This window comes from Bidens hawaiensis, unplaced genomic scaffold (assembly GCF_021521415.1).
Source record: "Bidens hawaiensis isolate Kalapana, Puna unplaced genomic scaffold, B.hawaiensis_p1.1 tig00000001_1, whole genome shotgun sequence".
In the NCBI taxonomy this organism is placed as follows: Eukaryota; Viridiplantae; Streptophyta; class Magnoliopsida; order Asterales; family Asteraceae; genus Bidens; species Bidens hawaiensis.
In genome coordinates, this window is record NW_027491014.1 from 1456809 (window position 1) to 1468225 (window position 11417).

Genomic DNA, 11417 nt, shown 5'->3' on the forward strand with positions numbered 1-11417 from the left:
TTTTTAAAAGAGATTATTTATCATTAATAACCAATTTTATAGTAAAAAAATAAGCGGGTCTTGGGTCTCACAAAACCCAGATAAGTTTTAAATCGGGTTACAACATCTTAGTTATTTGTGAAATCCTTTTTATAAAACTCTAAGTGTATTATAAATTTTCTTAAAATAAATAAAATTAAACTCCAAAAAAGTATATAAATATTACAAATGAGTAATGTAAAACGACCTCTGTTATACAGAGAATAAAAACTAGTTATAATATATAGTATGACGTTAGAGCAGTCACATATCATCCCCATCTCTAATATGATTTTTAAATATAAGGGAAAATGATAACTAAAAGAACATTTAAAAAAACATCTCCATTCCAATATTATCATTTTATAGAAAATCATCCAAACTCCCAATTTTTTTTTGTTACTGTTCATCCCATGTCTTTTTGTTATGTGTTGTACTTGGAAGAAACATAACAAATAAGAAAAGGAATAATATAAATACTATTAAAATGATAATAGATAAATATGAGAATGAGATATGATATTGTTGAATTGTGTAGCCTAGTCTATCATATCATATCATGCAATGCAATACATTATATTATAATATTATATGATATGATATGGCGTAGGGTATGGTATGGCATGCTTTGTGTTTTCTAGACTAAAACTACGCAAACAATGCATCACAACATAATACAACAAACAAGGCATAATACATGCATCATAGCATAACATATCACATAACAACACAACACATCACTATACAACACAATATTTTGCAACACAACACAAAGAAACTCGTAATATAATGCAACAAAAGACAACAAAACACAAAACACCACCACCGAAGAGAGCAAAACGGAACACAAAACATCACTCAAAATCATAACTAAACACTTCACATCACATTACAACACAACACCATCAAACACATGGTGCGCGTAATTAATGATTTTAGTTAAAATGTTTATGCAATTAACTTTAGAAAATACTTTCACCAATATACTAAACTACACACAAATTTAGGTTCGTTTACCAATCTGAATGCATTATAAAAACCGAATATTATGACACATAAGAAACTCCTAATGCCAATCCCGTATCAACATCATGACTGATTAAGTTTTTGAAAAAACTATGTTTAACTAAGAAAACAAGTAAATAAAGTAAAGTAGATACCATTCAAGTGGGGAATACTTTGAACAAATGAACATGGTTTTGGTGAGATAAATTTAGAGACTTAAAACAAGGGATTGGACTTGTAAGGCCCCGTTACCGGTGCTCTACATTGGATGTTGGATTTACTCATAAACACAGTTCTAAATATCAGAGTTAATTAAAACATTCTCGTAATATAAAAACTTTCATAAAACATTTCATAACAAACCATATCTTGTCTTAAAACAACATCTCGTCTTTCAAAATAAACAAAACATTAAACTTAAACGTCTTGAGTCTTCCGATGCCAGCCTCTTATTCAATGCCACGTGTCCCCTCAAGCGAGCTGCCTCATCCTACTCACCTGCGTGCATACTAAAAGTCAGCTATGCTGAGTGAGTTCTAGTTAATCACATAACATACAATACATTCATAACTACATACTTTCATACTTTCGTTTATATTACACTTACTTACCTTCGCACTTTCTTTCATATATTTACCTTATGTTTTAAAGAGTATTACGCCCTATAATCTTCGCATATATTATTAGGGTATGCAACCCTTTAATCTTCGCATATATTATTAGGGTATGCAACCCTTTAACCTTCGCATATATTATTAGGGTACGCAACCTTTTAGCCTTCGCATATATTATTAGGGTATGCAACCCTTTAACCTTACCTTACCTTTCATTATCATATTTATACAATTATTACCATACACAACATAATTGTACATACTCCCTTATTCACATACACATATCATACATACTACACTATACTTGCCTTAACAATATGTGAAATACCCGAAGGTCGTTCACGTACTGTCAAGCATACATACATAACTATCACAATCGTCATTAAGACATACACTTACCATTTAAGGGAAGTGTATTAACATTCACATTGAGTTTTCACACAGCCCCGAAAACATAACAAGGAAATGGGGCTAGAAACTCACCTGAACACGGTTACGTTCAACGTTAATTGTTATTCCCTTTTTGAACTGTGCACGGCAAACTGTATAACAATTACATGTATCAATCAACTACCACTATCTATATTGCGTTTCTAATTCAATTATACCCCACAACGAACGGGGGTCCGGGGGCAGCGCCCCTAGCAGCGGGGTTCTAGGGGCGGCAGCCCATAGCGGGGTCCAAGGGGCAGAGCCCCTGGCTGGGGTTAAGCTCCTGTATTCGTATTTTTCATTAACTGTCTTAACGTATTTTTCATTAGGATTTTAAATTATTATTTTAACTCTCCTGTATTCGCAAATGGTCATAAATGTAAGCGAACATACGTGTAAGTGAACTTAACTTAAGCGAACTTAACTGAGGCGAATTTAACTTGGCGAAGTTAAACATTAAACGAACTTAGCCTTAGGAGAATTTAACTTGGTGAAGTTAAACATTAAGCGAACTTAGCTTACAGCGAAGTTGCCTACTTGCGAACTTGCTTACAGCGAAGTTACCTACCGGCGAACTTGCTTACAGCGGAGTTACCTACTGGCGAACTTAATTACAGCGAAGTTATCCAGTGACGGGATGATCTTCATCACCCTTAACAAGCATCTTGCGATTTTTAATACCCTTGTTATGGCTCGACATCACCCACTAACGTTTCCTAATCATTTTCGCTCATATATAACCCGTACATACTATAAAGCTTGGACCTTTAAGCTTAAAATCGTTCGATACTAGGTTTAAGGGTTCATTTAATCGAGCCGCACAGGTTTATGGGTTCATTAGCTTCGTTTTAGCATCAAGTTTACAAATTTATGTTTCGTTTATACCCGATCTACTCTAGGTTCAAGTTTCAAGGCTAACCGTTCATAAAAACGTAAACTTTAAGCTTAAAATATACCTTTTCATGTTCGTTTGGATCTCGTTTAACTTGTTTACGAACTCTAGATCTTGTATAAAGCTTGTATAATAAGGATCTACACGAACTAGCGTCCACTTGATCCCGAACCTCCCTCAACTCTCTCGGCCGTATATATGTATAGTGATATGTGTGTGTTTTTGAGTGTGTAGGCAAATATGAAAAGATGGAATGAGGATTAGGGTTTTAGGTTGGTATAAGGGGGTATTTATATCCCTTAAAGCCCATGGACCTAAGGCTCATTACCCTTTAATCCACCATAATTAATCCAAGTCCATGATCTCTCTTCGTTTAATATTTATTAATTATTAACACACGATAACTAAACGCGACTGTCTTTATTTAATATTAGAATATCTTAGGATGTTACAGGACTAGACTCCCTGTAAGGACATCGATGCACGTGAATCTAACAAAGTTAAAGCCATAAAAACACAATAACCGCCTAAAATTACCAAAGTAAGCACTAGCAATAAATCAGCTCAAATACTTAACATCGACTACGATCGCCTTGTTAAGGATATCTAATCCCACATTTCATATAATTTTAATATTATAGTCACATGTTAAACCAAATTCTTACTTCCCCTTTCTAGAGTGGTTAGCTATTCGCTTAGGCATACTAATTAATATCGTACAATTGTATATCGCTCTTATTTCAAGCAAACGTTTTTACGAACTATGGAATCTTTCAATCAATATTTACCTTTTCTTTTGCTTTTAAACCATCATTTAAGCATACTTAAAAGTTTTAATTTGACAAATCTACTTCAATCAAACCTCACAAGATTGATTACATTACTAGGTTTATCAACTTTGGTGATTGTCATAAAACAATTCCCAAAAATGCGAACATTACGAAATGAGTAGCATACGCATGAACTAAATTTTACATTAAATACATGTGTCAGCATTCATGACCAAATATATGATACATTAATTTTCGTGCTCTAGGAAAAGATAAAGTTAAAACATAACTAAATATAAAGTTAAGACGGATCAACACGAAAAGTAGGAGAAATATAATAGAATAGGAAATTGCAGCACCTGGATGAGATATACGTCTATATAATTGAATGTCACTATTTATTATATTTTTAACTAGGTTCTAACCCGTGTAGTACATGGGTGGATAATAGGAAAATCGTCACATAAAGAAATTTGATTATATATTTGAATATTATATTATTCGTCTAATAAACACAAATAATTTTAACTGACAATATCGTCCGTTCTTGAAAGTAAGTTCATTTAACTTGTCTAAAATCGAAGGATACACAAACTCTATTAAATCATATACTGGATATAATGAATTGTTAATTAGAAGATCATCAAGAATTTGTACATTCATTTGTCATCATTTGGACCCCATCCCCAACATTCCCTTCACCTATATCCAATAATTAATTAGCAAATTATTTTATCTCTTCAACATGTCAGGATTGGCATCCAACTGTGAGCCTCGTGTTTTTTTGATAGTTTAAGTATCTTTCACTTAGACAAGATGTAGAAAGAACTTATTGAAGTGTAATTTAAAATAAACACGAACTAAAGTCTATACAATCTAACTATTTATTTAACAAAAGTATAATAAATTTAATATTTACAACTCCCTAAATACTTCCTTTTATACAAGGTTTATACTTTAACTTGTAGCATTTCGTTGTTGTCAAAGATTAATATAAAAAGGAACAAATTGGTTTTTTTTAGTAGCTAATAACTAAACACTTAGAAACATCAATTGGCTTATATGACTTGTTTAACGATTCATAGAGCCATAACTTGTATACACTCTAATATTGACTTGAACTTGTTATGACTTCAACTCAAGATGCTAATAACCCATATGGTATTCTAGTATTTTTCATAATACCTTATCGAAAAACTGTAATAGTTCAACACCTTCATTGAATTTTTTATTTTGATATGTAACCTAAAGAGATTATAAGAAAATTATATAATAATTAAAATCAATACAAACTAAAAGGGAAAAGAAAAAGAATTGTTAACAAAATAATGAATAATATGAGAATCGATTATTAGAGTATCAAATAAAACCTTGCCGGAAAATAATAAAACTTCCTTACCGGAATTGGTGATGACGGAGATAGTAATCCGAAACAGAGAGAGAGAGAGAGGGAGAGAGAGAGAGAGAGAGATTATAATAATGGTTAGAGTTTTCAACCTTAAGATTTATATAATGTAAATGAGATTATTTAGTATGTTTTTGAATTCTAATAATAATTAGAATAATTAATATCATAATTACATTAATAGGTTATGGATTGTTTGACCAGACTGTAAAAATATCTAAGTTATTGTAAATTTTAAAATTTAAAATTGGCTATCTTTTTAGTAATAATGAATTTTTAATCATGGTACATTTAGACATTATGGAATGTTTGACCAGTTAAATTTAAAAGTTTAAAACTTGAAACTGAAAATCCTTTTAAAAATAACAAGTTTCAATCGTAGTAATGTTACACATTATGAAATATTTGACTATTGATTACAAAATTTACCTTTGAGTTACAATTTAAAGTTTTAAAGTTTATAAAATTATTGAAATGGCATAAAACTTTGATGACTATGGTTATAAATGGTGACACAAAATAAACATAACTAAATGTAATTATAATAAAAAAAACGTATATATATATATATATGTACATACTTTTAAATGATAAAAATAGCACTAATGAAGACAATAGAAAAAAATTGTTATGTTCCAAAATCGAATTGTCATAGAAAATAGCACTAAGGAAGACAATACAAACTTTATTTCAATGTACGTCGTTGGATAAATTAACCTTACAATATTCCAAGGCATGTCAAAATGCAATTAGAGTTAGATTTAGATTTAGTGACGATATAATAAATCATTAAATTCATAACAATAGGTAAGGGAAATTTAACATCTCAAAACATACTTGTATACATTTAATTAAATGGTGACCAAAGTTTGATTGTTTTGGTTGAAATGTTGACGAAATTTGAATACTTTTAATGGATTGTTTGACCAGATTGTAAAAATATTTAAGTTATTGTAAATTTTAAAATTTAAAATTGGATGTCTTTTTAGTAATAATGAATTTTTAATCATTGTACATTTAAACATTATGGAATATTTGACCAGTTAAATTTAAAAGTTTAAAATTTAAAACTGAAAATCCTTTTAAAAATAATAAGTTTCAATCGTAGTAATGCTACACATTATGAAATGTTTGACCATTGATTTACAAAATTTAACTTTGAGTTACACTTTAAAGTTTTAAAGTTTATAAAATTATTAAAATAACATAAAACTTTGGGGTCTATGGTCATAAAATGGTGACACAAAATAAACATAAGTAAATGTAATTATGATAAAAAAAACATATATATATATAATAAATAAAAGTTACCTCCTGTCACATTTCATTATCTTATGCATTTTTACTCTTTTTTCCCGCATCTCTCTCGTATTAATTATGCATTTTTTTAAGTTTTTGTTATGTACTTTTATTTAATGATTTCTTTAATTGCTTAAACAAAACGTATTTTATATTTTTAAAAAACGTTAGGGTTATTTATAAAACATTTTTATAAACTGAACATTTTCATTAACATTCACATATATGAAACATTTTAGCTTCCAAAACTTACTCAGCGGGTTCATTTTTAAAAAGATGTGGATCTTTAACTGAACCCGGCCTGTCTTCTTTTTCCATGTAACTGTAATCTTTTTCTTTCTATCCATATATTGTCGATCAAAACCTTATTGATTCTCTTTTGTTGTGCATTCTTCAACTGATCGAAAGCTTTCTTCTACCAATGTCTGGTTCGTATTGTTCCGATTTGTACCGTTTATGTTCTCATAATACTATTTTAGTTTAGTTGCTACCATATTTTTAGTGTCTCATCTAATGTTGTATCGAAAGAAATATTTGAGATTTATGATTTATTTTTAAGTTTATGAATTGTAGTTGTAATTTAACTTCGTACTTATTTAGTGTATTTCTCAAATTTATTTATAAAAAATTATCACTTACATAATTTAAGTTGTTCAACTCATTTAAGACACGAGTACTTAACCTACTATATATATATATATATATATATATATATATATATATAGGGGTGAGATCTAGAGAGAACTCCTCTTAAAGAGAGAACTAGAGAACTACTAAAGAATTATTTTTAACTATTTTTAAAAAATTATTTTGTGATTTTTTTCTTTCCTCCTTCTAATAAGATGATATTGTTCCTAAAAAAACAAAACAAAAAAAAATACCGTCGATGTAATGTGTATGTGCATTAATGTGTATTGTATATATAAAATAGTGTTTTATTTCATATAAATCAACATAAATACATTATCTAATACACACTATTGAATATATGCAAATACGACACTAATAATTGTATGCAAAACACATTATTGCATATATGTAATACAACACTAATGCACATATGCACTATATTGATTTTATTTTTATTTTTTAATATAATATAACACTATTGCAAATATACAATACAAACAACTATATATATGCTATTCAACACTATTTCAAATATCAAAATGCACACTATTTCACATATGCACTATAAAAACAGTCGATGTATTGCATATATGTATTACAACGTTAATTTTTTTTAATTTTTTTTATTTTTTTTCACTTTTATATTTTTTTGTGGTGAAGAATAACAACATATAAAAAGGAAGAAAGAAAAAAAAATAAAAATATTTTTTGTAATTAAATTAAAAATACATCATTATTAGTTCTCTAGTTCTCTCCATAAAATGGAGTTCTCTCATGATCCTCTCCCTATATATATACATATATATATATATATATATATATATATATATATATATATATGTGTGTGTACATACTTTTGAATGATAAAAATAGCACTAATGAAGACAATAGAAAAAAATTGTTATGTTCCAAAATCGAATTGTCATAGAAAATAGCACTAAGGAAGACAATACAAACTTTATTTCAATGTACGTCGTTGGATAAATTAACCTTACAATATTCCAAGGCATGTCAAAATGCAATTAGAGTTAGATTTAGATTTAGTGACGATATAATAAATCATTAAATTCATAACAATAGGTAAGGGAAATTTAACATCTCAAAACATACTTGTATACATTTAATTAAATGGTGACCAAAGTTTGATTGTTTTGGTTGAAATGTTGACGAAATTTGAATACTTTTAATGGATTGTTTGACCAGATTGTAAAAATATTTAAGTTATTGTAAATTTTAAAATTTAAAATTGGATGTCTTTTTAGTAATAATGAATTTTTAATCATTGTACATTTAAACATTATGGAATATTTGACCAGTTAAATTTAAAAGTTTAAAATTTAAAACTGAAAATCCTTTTAAAAATAATAAGTTTCAATCGTAGTAATGCTACACATTATTAAATGTTTGACCATTGATTTACAAAATTTAACTTTGAGTTACACTTTAAAGTTTTAAAGTTTATAAAATTATTAAAATAACATAAAACTTTGGGGTCTATGGTCATAAAATGGTGACACAAAATAAACATAAGTAAATGTAATTATGATAAAAAAAACATATATATATATATATATAATAAATAAAAGTTACCTCCTGTCACATGTCATTATCTTATGCATTTTTACTCTTTTTTCCCGCCTCTCTCTCCTATTAATTATGCATTTTTTTTAAGTTTTTGTTATGTACTTTTATTTAATGATTTCTTTAATTGCTTAAACAAAACGTATTTTATATTTTTAAAAAACGTTAGGGTTTTTTATAAAACATTTTTATAAACTGAACATTTTCATTAACATTCACATATATGAAACATTTTAGCTTCCAAAACTTACTCAGCGGGTTCATTTTTAAAAAGATGTGGATCTTTAACTGAACCCGGCCTGTCTTCTTTTTCCATGTAACTGTAATCTTTTTCTTTCTATCCATATATTGTCGATCAAAACCTTATTGATTCTCTTTTGTTGTGCATTCTTCAACTGATCGAAAGCTTTCTTCTACCGATGTCTGGTTCGTATTGTTCCGATTTGTACCGTTTATGTTCTCATAATACTATTTTAGTTTAGTTGCTACCATATTTTTAGTGTCTCATCTAATGTTGTATCGAAAGAAATATTTGAGATTTATGATTTATTTTTAAGTTTATGAATTGTAGTTGTAATTTAACTTCGTACTTATTTAGTGTATTTCTCAAATTTATTTATAAAAAATTATCACTTACATAATTTAAGTTGTTCAACTCATTTAAGACACGAGTACTTAACCTACTATATATATATATATATATATAGGGGTGAGATCTAGAGAGAACTCCTCTTAAAGAGAGAACTAGAGAACTATTAAAGAATTATTTTTAACTATTTTTAAAAAATTATTTTGTGATTTTTTTTCTTTCCTCCTTCTAATAAGATGATATTGTTCCTAAAAAAACAAAACAAAACAAAAAAAAATACCGTCGATGTAATGCGTATGTGCATTAATGTGTATTGTATATATAAAATAGTGTTTTATTGCATATAATTCAACACAAATACATTATCTAATACACACTATTGAATATATGCAAATACGACACTAATAATTGTATGCAAAACACATTATTGCATATATGTAATACAACACTAATGCACATATGCACTATATTGATTTTATTTTAATTTTTTAATATAATATAACACTATTGCAAATATACAATACAAACAACTATATATATTCTATTCAACACTATTTCAAATATCAAAATGCACACTATTGCACATATGCACTATAAAAACAGTCGATGTATTGCATATATGCATTACAACGTTAATTTTTTTTAATTTTTTTTATTTTTTTTCACTTTTATATTTTTTTGTGGTGAAGAATAACAACATATAAAAAGGAAGAAAGAAAAAAAATAAAAATATTTTTTGTAATTAAATTAAAAATACATCATTATTAGTTCTCTAGTTCTCTCCATAAAATGGAGTTCTCTCATGATCCTCTCCCTATATATATATATATATATATATATATATATATGTACATACTTTTGAATGATAAAAATAGCACTAATGAAGACAATAGAAAAAAATTGTTATGTTCCAAAATCGAATTGTCATAGAAAATAGCACTAAGGAAGACAATACAAACTTTATTTCAATGTACGTCGTTGGATAAATTAACCTTACAATATTCCAAGGCATGTCAAAATGCAATTAGAGTTAGATTTAGATTTAGTGACGATATAATAAATCATTAAATTCATAACAATAGGTAAGGGAAATTTAACATCTCAAAACATACTTGTATACATTTAATTAAATGGTGACCAAAGTTTGATTGTTTTGGTTGAAATGTTGACGAAATTTGAATACTTTTAATGGATTGTTTGACCAGATTGTAAAAATATTTAAGTTATTGTAAATTTTAAAATTTAAAATTGGATGTCTTTTTAGTAATAATGAATTTTTAATCATTGTACATTTAAACATTATGGAATATTTGACCAGTTAAATTTAAAAGTTTAAAATTTAAAACTGAAAATCCTTTTAAAAATAATAAGTTTCAATCGTAGTAATGCTACACATTATTAAATGTTTGACCATTGATTTACAAAATTTAACTTTGAGTTACACTTTAAAGTTTTAAAGTTTATAAAATTATTAAAATAACATAAAACTTTGGGGTCTATGGTCATAAAATGGTGACACAAAATAAACATAAGTAAATGTAATTATGATAAAAAAAACATATATATATATAATAAATAAAAGTTACCTCCTGTCACATGTCATTATCTTATGCATTTTTACTCTTTTTTCCCGCCTCTCTCTCCTATTAATTATGCATTTTTTTAAGTTTTTGTTATGTACTTTTATTTAATGATTTCTTTAATTGCTTAAACAAAACGTATTTTATATTTTTAAAAAACGTTAGGGTTTTTTATAAAACATTTTTATAAACTGAACATTTTCATTAACATTCACATATATGAAACATTTTAGCTTCCAAAACTTACTCAGCGGGTTCATTTTTAAAAAGATGTGGATCTTTAACTGAACCCGGCCTGTCTTCTTTTTCCATGTAACTGTAATCTTTTTCTTTCTATCCATATATTGTCGATCAAAACCTTATTGATTCTCTTTTGTTGTGCATTCTTCAACTGATCGAAAGCTTTCTTCTACCGATGTCTGGTTCGTATTGTTCCGATTTGTACCGTTTATGTTCTCATAATACTATTTTAGTTTAGTTGCTACCATATTTTTAGTGTCTCATCTAATGTTGTATCGAAAGAAATATTTGAGATTTATGATTTATTTTTAAGTTTATGAATTGTAGTTGTAATTTAACTTCGTACTTATTTAGTGTATTTC